Raw genomic sequence first — 18,025 nt, forward strand, 5'->3', positions numbered from 1 at the left:
GCCTAGATATCATCTTTCAAGAAATTATGAAGGAGAACTGCCTGATATTTCAGAATCAGAGGGTAAAATAGAAATTGAAAGAATCCACTGATCACCTCCTGAAAAAGATCCCAAAAAGAAAACTCCTAGGAATATTGTTGCTAAATTCCAGAGCTCCCAGATCAAGGAGAAAATACTGCAAGCAGCCAGAAAGAAACAATTTGAGTATTGTGAAAATACAATCAGGATAACACAAGATCTAGCAGCTTCCACATTAAGGGATCGAAGGGCTTGGAATATGATATTCCGAAGGTCAATGGAGCTAGGATTAAAACCAAGAATCACCTACCCAACAAAACTGAGTATAATGCTCCAAGGCAAAATATAGATTTTCAATAAAATAGAGGACTTTCAAGCTTTCTCAGTGAAAAAACCAGAGCTGAATAGAAAATCTGACTTTCAAGTACAAGAATCAAGAGAAGCATGAGAAGATAAACAACAAAGAGAATTCATAAGGGACTTACTAAAGTTGAACTGTTTTGTTTACATTCCTACATGGAAAGAGGATGTGTGTAATTCGTGAGACGTTTCTCAGTCTTAGGGGAGTTGAAGGGAATATACATATATGTAGTCGGAGGGCACAGGATGAGTTGAATATGAAGGGATGATATCTAAAAAAATGAAATAAATTTAAGGGGTGATAGAGAAATATATTGAGAGAGGGAGAAAGGGAGAGACAGAATGGGGTAAATTATCTCGCATAAAAGTGGCAAGAAAAAGCAGTTCTGTAGGAAGGAAAGAGGGGAGAGAATTTGGAACTCAGCGTTCTAAAAGCAGGTGCTCAAAAAAAAAGTTGTCTTTGCATGCGACTGGGAAATAAGATATACAGGACACGGGGTATAGAAATCTATCTTGCCTTACAAGAAAGTAATGGGAAAGGGAATTGGGAAGGAGGTGGGATGACAGAAGGGAGGGCTGACTGGGGAATGGGGCAATCAGAATATATGCCATCTTGGAGTGGGAGGAGGGTAGAAATGGGGAGAAAATTTGGAACTCAAAATCTTGTGGAAATCAATGCTGAAAACTAAAAAATATCAAATAAATAAAAAAAGAAATGCCCCAAACAGTTCCCACTCTCAAGGAGCTCACAGTCTAATGGAGGAGCCAACATGAAAACAGTTACCTACATACAATCTGTAGACAGAATACATTGGAGCTAATCCATGGAGGAAAGGCACTAGAATGGGAGCTCCCTGAGGACAGGGGCTGCTGTTTTGTATTCATGACCTAGCATTTAGCACAATGTTTGTCACATAGGAAGGGCTTGGGTTTTTGTCATTTGTCTGAATGCATGCTGCCTCAAGGGCCCTTCTCCAATAGGGCATTCCTAGGCGTATGTCAAAATTATGCAAGATTCCTTGAACTCCATCACTGAGATGACCGTGTCTAATAACCCTCTGACCATGACTATCATGAGAGGCCTAAGGCAGGGAGACATCAGATGGCCAAAGATGCCCACCTGGAGGACATCATGAACAAAGTCCAAGTGCAAGAGGAGATCCCTTGTGATGTTCCAGGTGCTCCTTGGATGCCTGATGGTGCGGAGATGATTATCTTCAGCCCAGAAGCACTGCAAAGTGTATTTAGTGAGGGATACTATCCATCAGAAGAATTTGGACTAACCCTGTACATAAAGGAAGGAAAAAGGAGGACAAAAGCCTGATTTCCAATCTATGATATGTAGTTGAACAAACAACTTCTACGGTTAATCCACTAGGGTCAATACCTTGGGCGGAAACTTCCAATAGCTTATGAACAATGCAAAAAACTGAATAGGAGGAGTACAGGTGGCTGGATTGCCTCTGGAAAATTACTTAGATCAAACTCTAGAAAAACCCCAAATATTGTCAAATAGACTGTTATATAGCTCTGTCTCCTCCATATTGTCCTACTGAAGTTGATTTGTTTAACCCAACAGTAAGAGGGTATCTTTCTTTGTTTCATTTCCAGTTACTTGATTCAGGCCACAGCTCTAGGGAGGCAAGATATTGTTTTAATCCTGACCTTACTATCCACTGCATTAGCTACTCTCATCTCTGAGACAACTGAAAATGGAATCACCATGCCATCTATGGCTAAAGCCAAGTCAACGTTTAGAGTGTTCCAGAGCCCAGGGCCAAAAACACGTCTTGGCGACTCCACTGAAGACTGTATTCTGTTGGTGTTTTGCTATTAATGATTAATCTGAGTCTGGCTGTTCGCCCCAAATCCATTTAATTATATTTTCATCTAGCCCATATTTCACTATCTCTTCCTTAACAATTGGATAAGTTTTTTTCCAATGATTTGCTAAATTATAATAATAATAAAGGGAAAATGTCTGTAGTAGTCATCATATCTACTGGTTTATTAACCCTGGCCAGAAATAAAATAAGGTTAGTCTGGCACAGACTCTTCTTGCTAAGCCATACGAGGTCTCAGTGATCATTGCTCCTAAAAAAATGTAAACCTTTAATAATGTCATGAAGAATTGTACCAAAACTAAAAAGAAAATACATAGACCTATACCTTTAAGTCTCTTTTATTCTCCTTCCTTCTTGCCTGGAAGGAGGGAGTGGGAAGTAGGATTCATCTCTAGTCCTCTAGAGTCACAATTTATCATTACATTGAGCAGAGTTCTAAAGTCTTTCACAGTTCTGGGTTTTTCATAATGTTGATGTCACTGTATAAATTATATTCCTAGTTCTACTCACTTCATTCTCCAACAGTTCATACAAGTCTCCCAAATGCCTCTGGAACTATTGAATTTTGTCCTTTCTTATGGAAAAATAATATTCAACTACATCCATATGTAACATAATATTCCATTATATTCAAATACAATTGATGGGCATACTCCTTTGTTTACAGTTTGGGGCTACTACAAAAACGTATCATAAATATTTTTACATATGTGGTTACCTTTTCCTCTTCCTTTGACCTCTTTGAAGTATTACTAGTTGTGTGACCTTCAGCAAGTCACTTAACCCTATTATTTGCTTCAGTTTCCTCATCTGTAAAATGAGCTGGAGAAGAAAATGGCAAACCACTTCAGTATCTAAATTGGGTCACAAAGAGTCAGACATGGCTGAAACAACTGACTAACAACAACAACAAAGTGGTTTCATTGGGTCAAAGTGCATGCATAGATTGGACATAGTTCCAAATTGTTTTCCAGAATGGTTGAACCAATTCACACCAGCTATGCATTACTTACCTATTTTCCCACAAGTCTTCCACATCTATTATCCCCTTTGGTCATCTTTGCCAATCTAATGTGTATAAGGTAGAACTTCAGAACTACTTTACTTTGCATTTCTCCAATTATTGCTGATTGGGAGGTATTTTATATGATTGCTAAAAGCTTGGATTTCTTCCTTGGAAAACTCTTTACTCATATTCTTTGATCATTTATCTATTGGGGAATGAATATTAGTACTATTATAAATCCCAACCAATTCCTTATATATCTTAGATCTGATACCTTTTTTCAAAGAAATATTGTATTTCTCAAATAACTGTTTTCTCTCCAATTTTAACTGCATTAGTTTTGTTTGTGAAAAAATTCTTTAATTTTACATAATAGAAATTATTTGTTATATCTTCTGTGATCCTCCCTATCTCTTTCTTGGTCATAAACTCTTCCCCATCTATAGATATGAAAGACAATTTCTTCCTTGTTCTTCTCATTTGTTTGTGATGCCACCTAACATGTCTTAATCAAAAATCCACCTGGAGTTTTTCTTGGTATACGGTGTGAGATGTCAGCTTATACCTCGTTTCTGACAGACCGCTTTCCAGTTTTCCCAGCAGTTTTTATCACTAAATAAATCCTTACTCCCAGTAACTGGGGCCTTTGTGTTTATTGAACAGGATGCTTCTGTGTTCTTTTGCTTCCATATGCTGTATATCTAATATGTTTCATAGACTAAGCTCTCTCTTTTTTTTTTTGAGATGATGGCCCACTATATTTGAAAGTCATTTCAAAACCCATATCAGGTCCCATTGTCTTGTTCAAGTGAAGAGCAGAATGACAAAGTGTATTTCACAACATTCAACCCTGGGAGTAGAGAACCACACATGGCTAACCATTGACTGCTCTCTGGATGGGAGGCCACCATGAAAAAACTAGGACGGGTTGAATCTAGCTTCCAATCCCGGAATATGAAGTATAGCCACTCCTCTTTGGTGATCATGAGACTTTAATCCAAGATGAAGCCAGCTGGATAAACCAATATGGTTTCTTCCTTGAGGAAAAGTATACAAGGTGGAAAAATTCCTTCTATATAGGTGATCCTCTTTTCTTCCTGTCTCGTTAGTGTCCAGACAAAGTTCCAGCAGAAAAGAAATCTTCTTTGAAGATACTGGGTATAAACTCAGAAAAGATATAAATCTTCTGAGATCCTGGGCCTAGTTCAGCTGCCGAATGATGTGATTGATGCTTTCACCGCGGTAGCCAGGTTTGCCCATTTTCTCGAGAAAGCCCACTCTGTTCTTGGCAGCATGGCAGGCCACCGACAGGGGGAAAGGGGAAAGGACACAGGAACCTCAAGACCTTAGAGAAATGTTCCCCAACTGAGCAGATTTCATGGATTATATCTTCCAGGCAAATGACGCCGAATTTCCCTAGACGCTCCTCAATCAGAGTATTATCTGTTAGAGAGACTTTCTTATTATTTATCCTGGCTTGTCTCCGTTTCAGAATGAGCTCACGGACAGATTTTAGGTTAGGATATCCCCAAGTTACATAAGGCTTTATAATTCTAAGTTTCTTTAAGGAAGTTGGGGTCATTTTAATGAAGACGCCACTATAAATTTTCTTCAGATGAAGTTCCTCTATTGTCTTTGTCACCTGGTTACTCACACCATTAACCCTTTCCATACAGACCACAAAGGCCAGACGATTTGCATCCTTTAGCACATAACGCTCAGGCTTCGAATCCAGGTGCTTGAGACCAACTACATCACAGACGATCCGATGGGATTCATGGACAAATGATTCGAGGCACCTGAATTTGAGCTGACTCCCTTTCTTTTGCTTCCTCTTTTCCAAAAGAGCTTGCTTGGCCTGAGTTGCTTTGAGTGCTCGGTAAGCTTTCCTTTCCTTCAGGAGGTTCTCTGGAACCAAAGGAATCTTTTTTCTGGGCTCAGGTTCTGCCATCTTTCCTGAGTCTCTTGCTGAGCATGCACAGCTGCACGTCCTTCCATAAAGAGACGCTCATGCTGACCCTTCTCTAACTGGGGGCTGGAAGGGTTCCTGGCTCTGAACTGATAAAGAGGGCAGCAGGTGTTGGCACCCAGATCCTTCTCCCGGAGAAGACAGCTCTCTCTTTTTTAACCAGAACCAAATTGTTTCAGAAATCACTGCTTTGTGGCTTAATTGGAGATCTGGTGTGCTAGCCTGTCCCCTTTTTTCACTTTTTTTCAGGCCTTTATTGGACTGGTCAGTCACCAAGTCTCCTCCTATCTCAGAGGAGACTCAAGGAGAAGAGGCTGTTGAGTTCCCAGATAAGCATAGAGATTAGAAGCTAGAATCTTTTTCCTCACAAATTAAACAATTCCCAACACCTTAAGGAACTTCAAACCTTCTTGGACATATTTCAGCAAGCCTGGAGTAAAGGAACCTGACATTGATTTCTCTGGCACTTTGCATCTTTATCTCAGTTAAATTACCCAAAAACCCTATGAGGTAGATACTATTGATATGGTCAATCCCACTTTACAAAGGAAGAATTTATTGTTCTGAGATGTCATAGTACTTTCTCAGGGTCACTCATCTGTTAAATGCAAAAGGTGGGAGTGCAGAATGCTAATAGACCATGCTGTCTCTCTAATGGGGAATATTTTAATATCTAAGCAGAACTAATGACTTTCCTTTTCTCACCTTCCTCACAAGCAGCAGCACAGCATCTGATGCCTCCTCAGACAAGCCACTATGCATTGGGCTCTGAAACCCATCATACTCAAAAGAGTCAGAGCCAGATGCTGGAATGCTACAGTGCCGCCCCACCCCCACACTTCCTTTCTCCTAACTTATGCACACTGAGATAGTTTCCTCATGTGTTTGCTCATGTCACTGTGACTAATGGTTTGTCTTTGTTCATGAAGGTCAACAGTCCGACCCTACATCTATTATCTGATTCTTTGAAAACCTATTGGATTTAACTTTGCATCCTTCAAAGAAATAGATGTCTAGGGAGAAGAATTAGGATGGGAAGAGCTGAATTATGGCTGAAACTTAGAAGGGTGCAAGGCATGGGAACCTGGGGATTTCCCTGTAGCACTTGAGGTGAATTAGGTTTGGGGGCTTCTGTGTCCATATACACTGAGTTCTGTCACATTATTTCAAGAGCAGTATCCTCTTATAGCATGGCCTCCAATGCTTATTCTGGCTGAAACTAAAGTAAGAGGAAGGAACCATCTCCTGGAACATTCACCTGAATCAGTCTTGGGCTCCCAGGTGCCCCCAGAACTCAGAATCCTCATTGTTAAATGCCCTCTTCCTTCTCTGGACCTTCTAGGTTCACTAAGGATCTTCCTCACAACCACCCCAGAAGGGTGGGGAAAGGGAAGGGAAACACTCTCAGCCACACTTACAAATGAATTAATGAAAGTTTAACAGGGGAAGTGAGTGACCCATAGAAGTCACTGCCATAGTTTATAAAACAATGGAGCTGGGATTCAATTCAGTTCTTCTGGCTCCAAAGACATGTCCCCCTTCTGCCATGGGCTCAGTGGAGCTACATGGAGCACGCAAGAGGCAGTCATCTCTGAAAAAAGTTCTGTCCCATAGTCATTGATTGGCCCTCAAACCCTGAGGTTCCCCACACACCAAGCATCCTGCTGATCTCCCAAAGAGGGGCCAAAGTGGTGACAGATGACTAGGGAAAGCCCATGGCCTCTCTATTCCATGTCCCTAGTCCCACCAACCTCCTTTTCCATTGGACCCCTTAGGCCATATTCAATCATTAACCATCTGCTTTTAGCACTGAATCTCTTCCTCCCACATCCTCACTCTCTCCAGAAGACACATCATGCCTAGCCATCCTCTCCAGAATGGGATTCACCAATTATCCTCCTCACTCCACTCTGGAGTTGCTACTCACCTCTTGTCCCCCAACGCCACTTCCAACACCTCCCCATACTCCTTTTTCCCCATAAGTAACTTCTCCTAAGTTCCCCCATTTGTATTCCCCCATGCAGACCTTGATGGCTGTTATCTATCCTTCCTTATCTCATCTATCTCTCTATCATCTGTCTAGCTCAATAACTCCATTCAAGTGCCACCTCTGACACATACTGCACAAGTCACTTTTACTCTCTATATTATAGACAGCTCTTTAAGACTAAATTATAGAGAAGGTGTACTAAGAATGAGTTTCTCCATTTGGGAAGTCTCTATACTACATCACTGGGGCAACGCTTATCCAAAAACACCATGAATTTTTTCAGTACAATGATGATTTTTGGAAACCAAAAAATGTACGTTTCATGAAGTTTTACAAAAGAAATTTCCTTTCTCAGCCCATGTGTCCCAGTTCAGGCTTCAAAAAAATCCTCCACCTGATTTCTATTAAACACCAACAATAAAGGAGCATCCTGGTGAATACTGGGCTGCCAGGGAAGAGGGGTTGTATGTTCAATGCCCTACAAGCTGCTTTGTCTGTTTCATTGTGAACATGGCTGCCAGGGCAGTGACTCTGAAACAGTCACTACAAGTGTCACTGTTCATGAGATGGCCCACCCTAAAAAGTGTCCCACAAGGGTTGGTTCTGGATGCATAGTTATTTCTCCATTTCCTAGACGAAAGAAATGAAACTGTGTACATTAAGCATGAGATCAACCTGTAATGTGATGGGAGTATCTATCATCTGGAAACAGAAAAGGAATGTTGCTGGGGATATTGTCAGGACCCCATGATCTAATGATCAAAGCCTATCATTTGGGGCCATCCCAATGACTGACAGAATGCAGTAAACAGCATGAAGGATGAATGACAAAGGATGAAGGCAGTCAGCAGACAAGGAAAGTGGCAGGCAATGGGCAAGTCAGCCACTGCAGGTGGCTGCAACTGGAACATTTAAGTACGAGGACAAGGTAGACACCTGATGCCCACTCCCAGCCAGCTGTCATGGAAGACTCACCTTTTGTCCACAGGGATATCTCTCATTCCATAACCCCCCACCCTCAGCCTACTCTACATTAGTGCCAGGCAACTGAAGCTTGTGGATAGAACACTGGATTTGGAATCAGACAACTTTGGTTCAAATCTTGATATTGGTATGTCCTGCCTATATGACTTTGGACAAATCCTTTGGTTTGCATGGGTCTCAGTTTCCACATATGTAGAATGTAAAGGTGGACAAGATGACACTGGAATCCCTCCATTCTGTGGGCTTAAGGTATAGCCCAGCTAAGTGAGGGGACAGCTCTAGAGTAGTGGCAGATGCTTCCAACAAGAGAGTGGTGCTCTTCGGGGCCAGTCCCTAAAACCAATGCCCAGGCCAGTTCTTCTAATCTCTATTCAGAAGTGAGTCCATTTTGTTCAGTCTCATGTGCCCTGGCTGCTCCCCCATCCTTTGTTCTCTTGTTAGTGAGAACCTCCAACAGCAGTGGATCTGAGTGCAGGATTACAGCTCTGACCTGCATTCAAAATTGGCTGCTCATTAATTAACTCCCTGGAGTTTTGGCTCCTTGTCTTGTGTGGGGATAACTTCACGTTTAACTAGGGATCTGAACATTTGAAGATGTGGGACATTTTCAGAAACATACACGAAACTACAACTGGCACTTGAGTATGAAGTTATGAGCGTGCAGTCCTCCTTGATTCTGACTTCAGCCAGCATCATCTCAGAGTGGAATGAGCAATTTTTCCAGTAATGGAATAATATAGTTCTATACTGTAACTGTAAAAACTCTATTTCTGCCCAGAAATTTTTTAGGATGTGTTGACCTGAAAATTTGGTTAAAGGAGGCAAACAAGCTAGGTGATAGAAAAAATTTATATTACTTATTCATTTATTCCCTTAAACATAGTGGACAGACATACAGGTATGGAGCCAGATCAAGTCTGACTGCTCAACAAAAGAGTGAGAAAGCTTATATACATTTTCAGAACAGTCATAACTCAGCATATCTGGGTTACTCAATTTTATGATCCCCATGTATGTTTAACCATGATACAAGACAAGGATTTTCCTTAATGGAATAGGTTGTAAATACAATAAGATAAGAGTGTTGACAAGTGTCAGTTGAAACTACAGCCTAGCATTTCTGTGTTTAATTTACCATTAACATTCCATAACATAGTATATGCCCATAAAATATTAAACAAGGTAGTTTCTCAGGATTAGGGTCTCATCCTTTACTGGTTAACAGGAGGAAGAATGTTCTCAGGTCAGCCCGATCTGGCCTTGTTGACAGAGAAAAAAGTATTCTCTGAGCGAACTTCAGAGAACAAAGAAGCTTGGGTTCAGCTCTTCTTCTAGTTGATCATTAATGAAAGGCTCTGGGTCTTATTGAAATTACAAAAATGATATAAAATGGTATTAAATGATCCTCAGATGGTAACCCGAGGCAAAGCATAGATAGTCATATGCCTTTTTCCAAAGTGTGTTTATGTTCTTATGTCATCCTTATAACAAACCCCTAATGAAGGCAAAGATCATGTCCATTTACAGATGTAGAAACTGAGGCTCAAGAAATGCAATTTCTCAAACCACCATGGCTCATAGTTCACATGAGGTAGTTAGAGCAAGAATCCAAGAGCTCTTTTTGCTAACTTATGCTTTCTCCAGATTGATGGATATAAGTTAATTTAATGAGACTTTTAAAATAATGAACACACCAAAATGTACCACCCCAAAATGCCATCCCATCCAGAGTGGGCTCCAGAGCCCAATGCACCCTTGTTTTCATGGTGCATCTTTTAATCCTTTTTAAAATGGACTTCTGGAAAACCTGAGAAGACTTACATGAATTGATACAAAGTGAAATGAGCAGAACCAGAAGAACGTTTTATACAGTAACAGCAATATTGTGTGATGATCAGCTGTGAATGGTTTAGCTATTCTCAGCAATACAATGACCCCAGACAATTCTAAAGGACTTATAATGAAAAATGTTATCCATCTCCAGAAAAAGAACTGATAGGATCTGAATCGATGTCAAAACATATTTTTTCTTTATTTTTCTTGGCAGGGGCAGGGTTTCTGTGTTTTCTTTCACAACATAAATAACACCAAAATATGTTTTGTTTAACTACACACACAGAACCTGTATCAAATTGCTTCCCTTCTCAATGGGGGAGGGAGGCCAGGGGAGGAAAGGAGAGAATTTACAATGCAAATTTTTTAAATGAATGTTAAAACATTGTAATATCAATTGAATTGGGACTTTTCTTACTGTTTTAAAATGATTAATAAAGTGTCTTTGAGTCTTACTAGGTGCTAAGCCCCAAGCCCAAACCCCAATTAGGTGCTAAACCTATGTGGGTGTGAATTGGTAACCAAGGTGGGGCCCCAGGTGGGGCTAACTAAGGGAGGGCCTAGTTTACACATGAGTTTGAGTGATAGGTTTGGGACATCAGAGGCTCTTAGACCACGTGGGTTTAAGTTGCCTCTTTGTGACAATTTTAAGTCACGTGAGTGAGTCACATGTGTGACTCACCCTTGACGCTGAAAAAGATATAAAACCAGGGGTTGGCTTTCTATTCCCCGGAGCTCTTAGTCACAGCTGTGGTGGCTCGAGTGATTCTGGGCCGGCCCTCGTTATGAGTTCCTGGGCTGAACCTAGATGTTGGTAACTATGAATTGTATTTGGTCTGTCTGTTGATGTTTGTAATTTGTTTGTATTTTGCTCTGAAGTTCAGGGTGCTGGCTTTTTCCCCTGAACTAAGTGAATGGTATTTGTATGCTGAATTAAAGTAAGCTTGTCAACCTCTTAATGCTGCTTTCCTTACTAAAGCAGATCAAAAGAACCTGTGCTTTTGCAGCGTGTTGGCAGTTTTCTGGGTGCTGGTTGTGGGTGGATCTTACACCCCCACAGAAGCTGCTAGCTGGATTGTTGAAACAAACGTTTAATAGCTGTGTGACCCTGGGCAAGTCATTTAACCCTGTTTGCCTCAGTTTCCTCATATGTAAACAAGCTGGAGAAGATCATCATCTTCAAACCACTCCAATATCTTTGCCAAGAAAACCCCCAAGGGGTCATGAAAAGTCAGACTTGACTGAAAACAACTAAACAACAACAAGAAATTTTGTCCCCTGAGCCAGCCTAGATTAAAGGAATGTCACAATAACTTTTAAGGAAAAATTAGCCTAACTCGTGGAGCGGGGAGGGTCAGGGCTCAAGGAAAGGGGTGACAATGGTTAAAATATCACTTCTACCATCATTACAAAAGAAACTAATTCTTTTGAAATACAGTTATCAAAATTCTTTTAAATTCCATGGACCTTAGCTTAAAAAGCCCTGTTTTAGACCTTTTCTTGTAGAAGTAAAACATGAATCTGTTGCTATCACTGTTGTCTTTAATCACATCGATGCAATTAGGATGTGCTTTGTTCTTTAGCTTCCATTTTCTGTCACTCTGCAGCATTCCCTAGAAACTTTTCCATATTTCCTGGTTTTAGATGCAATTTGGGGACAAATAAAATATTAAATAGAAAAGTAAAATGGACTTTGGGGCCTGTGGCACATTTTCCAAATATCCTCAGTGATGGCAAGTCTTTATGCTGCCCAAGTGAATTTGATTTTTGGAAAGACTCCAAAGGTATTGAGAACCAAATCTACAGATGGGAGGAATGGCACCAAGAATCAGGTGAGCCTTCAAAGGAATGCATGACTCCAAAGCTATGTGCAAAATGTCTTTTCTGATGGGACCTCATTTGGAGGCAGAAGTCGGGATACATTCAACACACACACACACACACACACACACACACACACACATCTAGTCACTTTAGAGCCCCAGCTCAGGTTTTTTTCTGTGACTAACTGGCCCTGCCAGACCCATAAGTGCAGTTGAATGCTTACTGGTTGAAAATGAAAGATTAGATTCAGTTGGAAAAACATACATTGAGCAGCTGCTGAAGGCATCGAGGCAGCAAAGCAGGTAGAGCACTCAGGACTGGTCCAGATAACTGCAACCCAAATAAAATAGAATCTATGTATCAGAGTGAGGCAAGCCAAGTGGTCTGAGAAGTCATCCACAGGAAATTTGCCTGAAGGAGAAGAAATTGTGGCAGGACTTTAAGGCTAAGTAGCAACTTAACAGGTAGAGTTAGATAGGCAGGTAGATTCGAGCCATAGAGGATGGAATGAGTAAAAGCACATAGAATGTGTATGAAGGCAAGGAAGCAATCCAGCATGGCTGGGTATGTGTGTGTATACATGTATGTGCATGTGTTTGTGTGTTACTCCTCAGGGGTAAGGAGTAACATGAAGTAAAACTGAAAGGAAAGAAAGGGGGCAGGCTGAGAATGCCCTTGAAAGCCAAGCTAAGAAGCTTGATTTTGACTTGATAGGTTTGCTTAATAAGCAAGAAGGGACCTGACCAATTCGTGTGAAAGGTGGAAGGGGAGGACTCCTTCTAGTGCCCTCAGCATCCACCTTGTGCAAACTTTATTACCCACATTGTTATACTGCTTTCACATTGAAAGTCTAGGAAAGACACTGTTTGGAAATTGAGAGAACTAGTGGCTGATTCAACCTCCCATTGATGGTCTAATTTTTCCATGAGTCAAATAACCGCCTGCCTTCCAGGGTCAGTGATTCCGAACTTGGTCACTGATTAAAGGATCGGGCCAATGAACAATCTACAAAATGTAATCACTGAGGGTCAACAAAACACCCAGTGAATTATAGTAATGGGGCATGTAGCTGCTGGGCAATTAGCAGGACCTGTTTTATTTGTCTGACCCTGGAGAGAACCAGAAAAAAGTTCATTCACAACACATAGATACCACACACATCTTAGTTTTCTCATTTAAATGTATGTACTTCTACCTGCCTCTTCTGTATCTCACAAAGAGTTTATCAGGAAGAGAATATGATGGGCAAGCCCTCACCAATATCTGGCACCTGGAGGCACTTAGGATATATATGTCTTTGTTCATATTTGCATGTGTTCTCTCCCCTGATAATGTCATCTCCTGAAGGTCAGGAAGTGTTTCACTTTTGTGTCTATATCCCCAGTTCCTAGCACTTAGTAGGTGCCTAATAAATGCTCCATGGTTGATTGATTGGTTTTTGTTAATGAGAAGTAGAGCCATGGCTGGATGATGCTTTAAAAATACACAAACATTATTCTAGTAAAAGTTGAGCTATCCAGCATGATTAGAGAAGGGAGGTTGTTCACACTGAGATTTCTTACGCTTCTGTTTCCAAAGTCCTGTGATTTCATCAGTATTCTATCAAATCGTATCTGTGTCTCTATGGACAGTCTTTGGGAGTTCCTGTGGCCAAAGCAGAGCAGGTCTGGGGAAGAGTGCTTCTGAACATGCTCCTATGACTGGTCCTCAAGAAAGAAGGTCTCACCAGGATCTGCTCATATGCTGTCCAGTTTCAAGGTGCCTGCTAGAACTGCAGCTCCATAGGTCAGCATCCCCTTCTAGAGTGAAGGGTCCCCTGTGTATCATGATGAAGCTGGTGGACGGGTCAGTAAAAAATTGCCCTAGTGTGGCAGAGGGGCACTTCTGGAGCCAACTAGCACCTCTTCCTCAAGTAGCTTCAGCACCATGGCTAGATCCCAGGGTGACTATGCAGGAGACATAAGTTGGTTTAGAGTTTTCTGGCTGGCCAGTGAGCAGGCTTGCTGCCTTCCTATTGACAAGTGACCATCTTCACCAACGTCAAAACAGAAACTAAGAACAGGAGGATGGCTCTCAGAGGGTCATATTCTTTCTTTGGTAGACCTTAAGCCTAACATTCCAGTCTGGGGAGGCTCATTTTGAAATTAGAATCAGTTGGGAATCTATACTTCATTGGTGGGCCACTGGCCAAGATTTCAAGGGTCTACCAAAGAAGTCTGTGTGGGGGAGAAATAAGGAATGGAGTATGTGGTCTCTGGATAAGAGATGTGGTCCTGGGAGTTCCTGCAGGGAGTGATGGTGTTTTCAAGAGTAGCAGAGTATGTAAGCAATGAGATGTTTGAAGGAGTGCTGTGAGCTTCAAGGCCCAAGGGATTTATAAGAGGACATCATTGTGGGTGATCTGATAGTGGGGGGGGATAGAGTTGGGTTCTGTGTCCAAGTGCCTCCCCACCTCTTGGAGTTTTCACAACCTGGAGAAGCCATAACGAAGTGCCCAAGCTGCACTGGCAGCTCTAGCATAGCTACTCTAATCCTTTCTGAGCTCCCTGGGTCAGCAGATGGCCTGAGGGAGAGGGAGTCCCTAGAGCATGGGTCCCTAGAGCATGGCAGCTTGCCTGTAGGAGACAGTTCATAATACCTTCACCTCAACTGTTTTCCTTAAATTGGAAGAGATGGATGATTTTTCCTGGTTGTTTTTAATAGCAGCTTGGCTCAATAAGGAGTAATATCCCAGGAAGAAAACAATGTTCTGGCCATCCTGTTCAAGATGAGGATACCCTTGTGGCACATTAATGAGGGTTTATTCTTTGGCTGTGATAGAAGAGCACCAAGGAAGGACTGGGGCTCATGGCAGGTGGAAACATGAAAACAATTAGCATTTTTCTCTGTATTGGGAGGGCCAGACCAAGTTGGCATTTTCCTAGCAACAGCTCCTGGGGTTGACCAACCAAGACCCCCCTTTGTCTCTGACCCCTTCTTATTTGCTGGAGAAAGCTACATACTGTGTGGAGCCTTGGAAGAGATAGCAGTCCTGAAATGTTCTCCAAATGTTGGGCTGGTGGAAGAGCAAGGGTGGGGGTTGTTTAAGCAGACACCACTAGCTGTAATGCAGAGGTTTCTTGGCTACTGCTGGGCTCCACGCCTCTGCTAATCCACAGGGCAGAAGCATGTGGCTCCAACCTTCACTCTCAGACACAGAAGACTCTACTTTAAAAATCAGAGAAACAAGGTTTACTAGGCTGGTAGATATCCTTACATCATAAATACATATATATACATGTAAGCAAAGAAACAGGCAATAAGAGTCAGCTGTGCCTCAATAAGAAGATGTCTACACGGCATAGTAGAAAAGTCTTGGAGCTGGGAGTCAGAATTCGTGGCTTCTAGCTAGGGAGCTGGGTGACCCCAGGAAAGCCAATTTCTTCTTCTAGGCCTCAGTCTCCCTCTGTGTAGAATGTGAGAACTTCAAAAGGTCCATCTAGCTGTAAATTCTGTGTCTAAGAGAGCCAATTTTCACCAATCAATCCACAAACAGATACTGAGCTCTTAGTAGGTGTCTGACACTGTGCAAATGGACTATTTGAGGAAAACATTTTACCCAACCCATGACTGAGAAAAAAGGAAACAAAAAGAAATAGAAAAGAGTAGGAAGAATGGACAAAAGAAAGGAAAAATAGAAAAATGAGAAATAGGTGTGGAAGGGTAATGTGTTGTTGAATCAAACTAAACTGAAGGAAATTGAAGGAAAAGAAAGAACAGAAGAGAAGGGGGAGGAAAGAGTGAAGCCATCCCTCCCTTTTCTGTCTCTCCCCACAACTTATCACATTCTAACTTGTGGGAGATTTGATTGGAGCCCTGTAAAATTGCTGACCCTTCCGCCACCCAATTCCCATCCTCATCCCCAGTAGAATGCAATTTCCCTAAGGATAAATGCTGGGTCATTTCTCATCTCTGCATCTCCAGAGCCTAGTAGAGAGCCCTCCACATTGCAGGTTCTAAATCAATGTTTATGGGCTCAATTCTGGAGCTGGATAGAAGGTGGTAGTCCCATATTCCAATAACCTTGCTCAATAGGTAAGGAAACTGAGGGGTGAATGACTTGCCCAAGGTCATGTAGGTAGCAAGTTGGGAAAGAAGAGATCTGATTTGAACCCACTTTGTTCTCTGACTCAAAGTCCGGTTTTCCTGCCAGCTCACAGCATGACCTATTCGTTGAACTGAACAGAATACCTTTGCACAGAGTCTACACAGAAGCATCTCTTTTGTCCTCTGTGTAGAACCCAAAGATGGGGTAGCAGAGTACATTCAAGATCCTCCAATTCCCTCAATGCTATACTTAGGCTAGCATTTTGTTTAAAAGAGGAAAACTGCTTTTCCCTTCTCTGAATTTCTCCATCTTCGAATCTGACCTTACTTTCACATTTTTTTCCAGAGGTCAGACACCAGGCTTGCATTAGTATGAATACTGATTGGACATACAAACCTCCTTTCTACACACACTTAGAAAAGGCATCATGGACACAAACTCATTAACCCTGTTCCTTTCTCCTGGCTCCAATCTAAAAAAGATTATTCATGACATTTGTTGGATTCCTTTCTGGTTTAGAATAACGAAGTAAAAAATTGACACCAAAGAAAATGAGCAAATGGCTTGAGTGAGTCTCAACAAACATTTTGATGGGATTGCTTGCTCCTGTCCAGGAGCAAGAACCAAGAAGAAAGCTTTGCCCTATTCAAAATGCATATGGAAAGCAGGGAAGAAAGCCACACACATAGAGACATCTGAATACCAGAGCAGCACTACCTTGGGATCCAGTCTCTGATACAAGGAGTGGAAGCTGAAGGAAACAGGTAAATCTTGCTACTCCCAACCCCTCTCTTTTGAGACGAGATAGTGTGAAGGTGCCAAAGGTATCTGTTTCCTTCTAATTTGCCATCTACCAGCTCATTCCTGTTTGAGACAGTCACTTATTCCTTGGACATGGCATTATTTGTTTTGATTTTGAAGCAAGAAAATCACAAGAGTGTCAGAGCTAAAGAACTTCAGCAGCTGTCAACCAACAAGCATTTATTAAGCACCTGCTGTGTGCTAAGCACAGGGAATATAGGAAGACCAAAATGAAATGGGCCCTGCCCACAAGGAGCTTACAGTCTCCTAAGAGGTTGCCACAATGCTTCCTATTAAGTAAATAAAGAATTTCTACAAAATAATTTGAAGTGACTTGGGGATGGGCACACTAACAAGAGGGAATCCATAAAGTCCAGGTGAAGGAGGTAGGTCTTGGTGGAAGGAAGGGAGCCATGGATTCCAAGGGCCAGAAATAAGGATAGAGTGCACTTCAGGGTTGGGGGACCACCTATGCCAAGGTTCCAAGAGGGAAAATGAAGCTGCACAAGAAGCAATAACTGGACTAATTTAGTTGGCACAGAGGGTGTGCAGTGGACCAATGCACAGTCAGCCCAGGAGTGCTCCCTGTGTAAGGGAACTGATTCCACCCCAGGGTTATCCAAGTACTACATATGGCTACCTCCTCACTTAGTCAAGAGTCAGTCAATAAACATTTACAAAGCACTTACTAGGTGATAAATACTGGAAGCCCTAGAAAAAAATGCAAGTTCTTTGAGGGCAGGGCCTGGTCTGTTCTCCCCTTGGTCAGGATGATTGTAGTGAATCCCATGTAGTGCTGTGAGAAATGTGCAGGATTTTGAGCCATAGGAGCTGGTCTTGAATCTTAACTCCGTCACTCACTCTATGTGTGCATCACCTCTCTGGGTCTTAGTTTGCTCATCTGTGAGCCAGAGGGTGTTGGCCAGCTTCCCTCTGAGGTCCCTTCCAGCTCTAACTCTGTGACTGCTTTTCTGAGGGAAATCACAGCTCATTTACCTATGAACAGCAGCTCACCCTCCCCATCAGAGCTTCCACTTAAAATATAATTCCTATAGCCAGTTTCCACTGTCATTTAATTAAATGTGAACCTGTCCCAGAGGATTACCTTCTTGGAAATGTCAACGGGGCTACTTCTGCTCTGTAGGTGCTCTCTAAGTGAAACTGCTTATTGGGGCTGCCAGCTCAGGCTCACACTCCACCCTGTCTGAGGCTCTGATCAGGGAAGATAGAATTTGCCTACTTAGACCCTCCCTCTTCCTAACCTTCCCTGTGGGTCCAGGGGAGGAATGTCCAAGGGAAATGCCCTTAG

The 18,025-nt window shown here is 42.0% G+C and overlaps 1 pseudogene; it reads right to left on the reverse strand.

Annotated features, from left to right (window-relative positions):
• Positions 1-4,335: 4,335 nt before the first annotated feature.
• LOC118831967 lies at positions 4,336-5,179 on the reverse strand (annotated as a pseudogene).
• Positions 5,180-18,025: the final 12,846 nt, after the last annotated feature.

The sequence above is a fragment of the Trichosurus vulpecula genome, chromosome 9 (genome assembly GCF_011100635.1).
Source record: "Trichosurus vulpecula isolate mTriVul1 chromosome 9, mTriVul1.pri, whole genome shotgun sequence".
Classification (NCBI taxonomy): Eukaryota; Metazoa; Chordata; class Mammalia; order Diprotodontia; family Phalangeridae; genus Trichosurus; species Trichosurus vulpecula.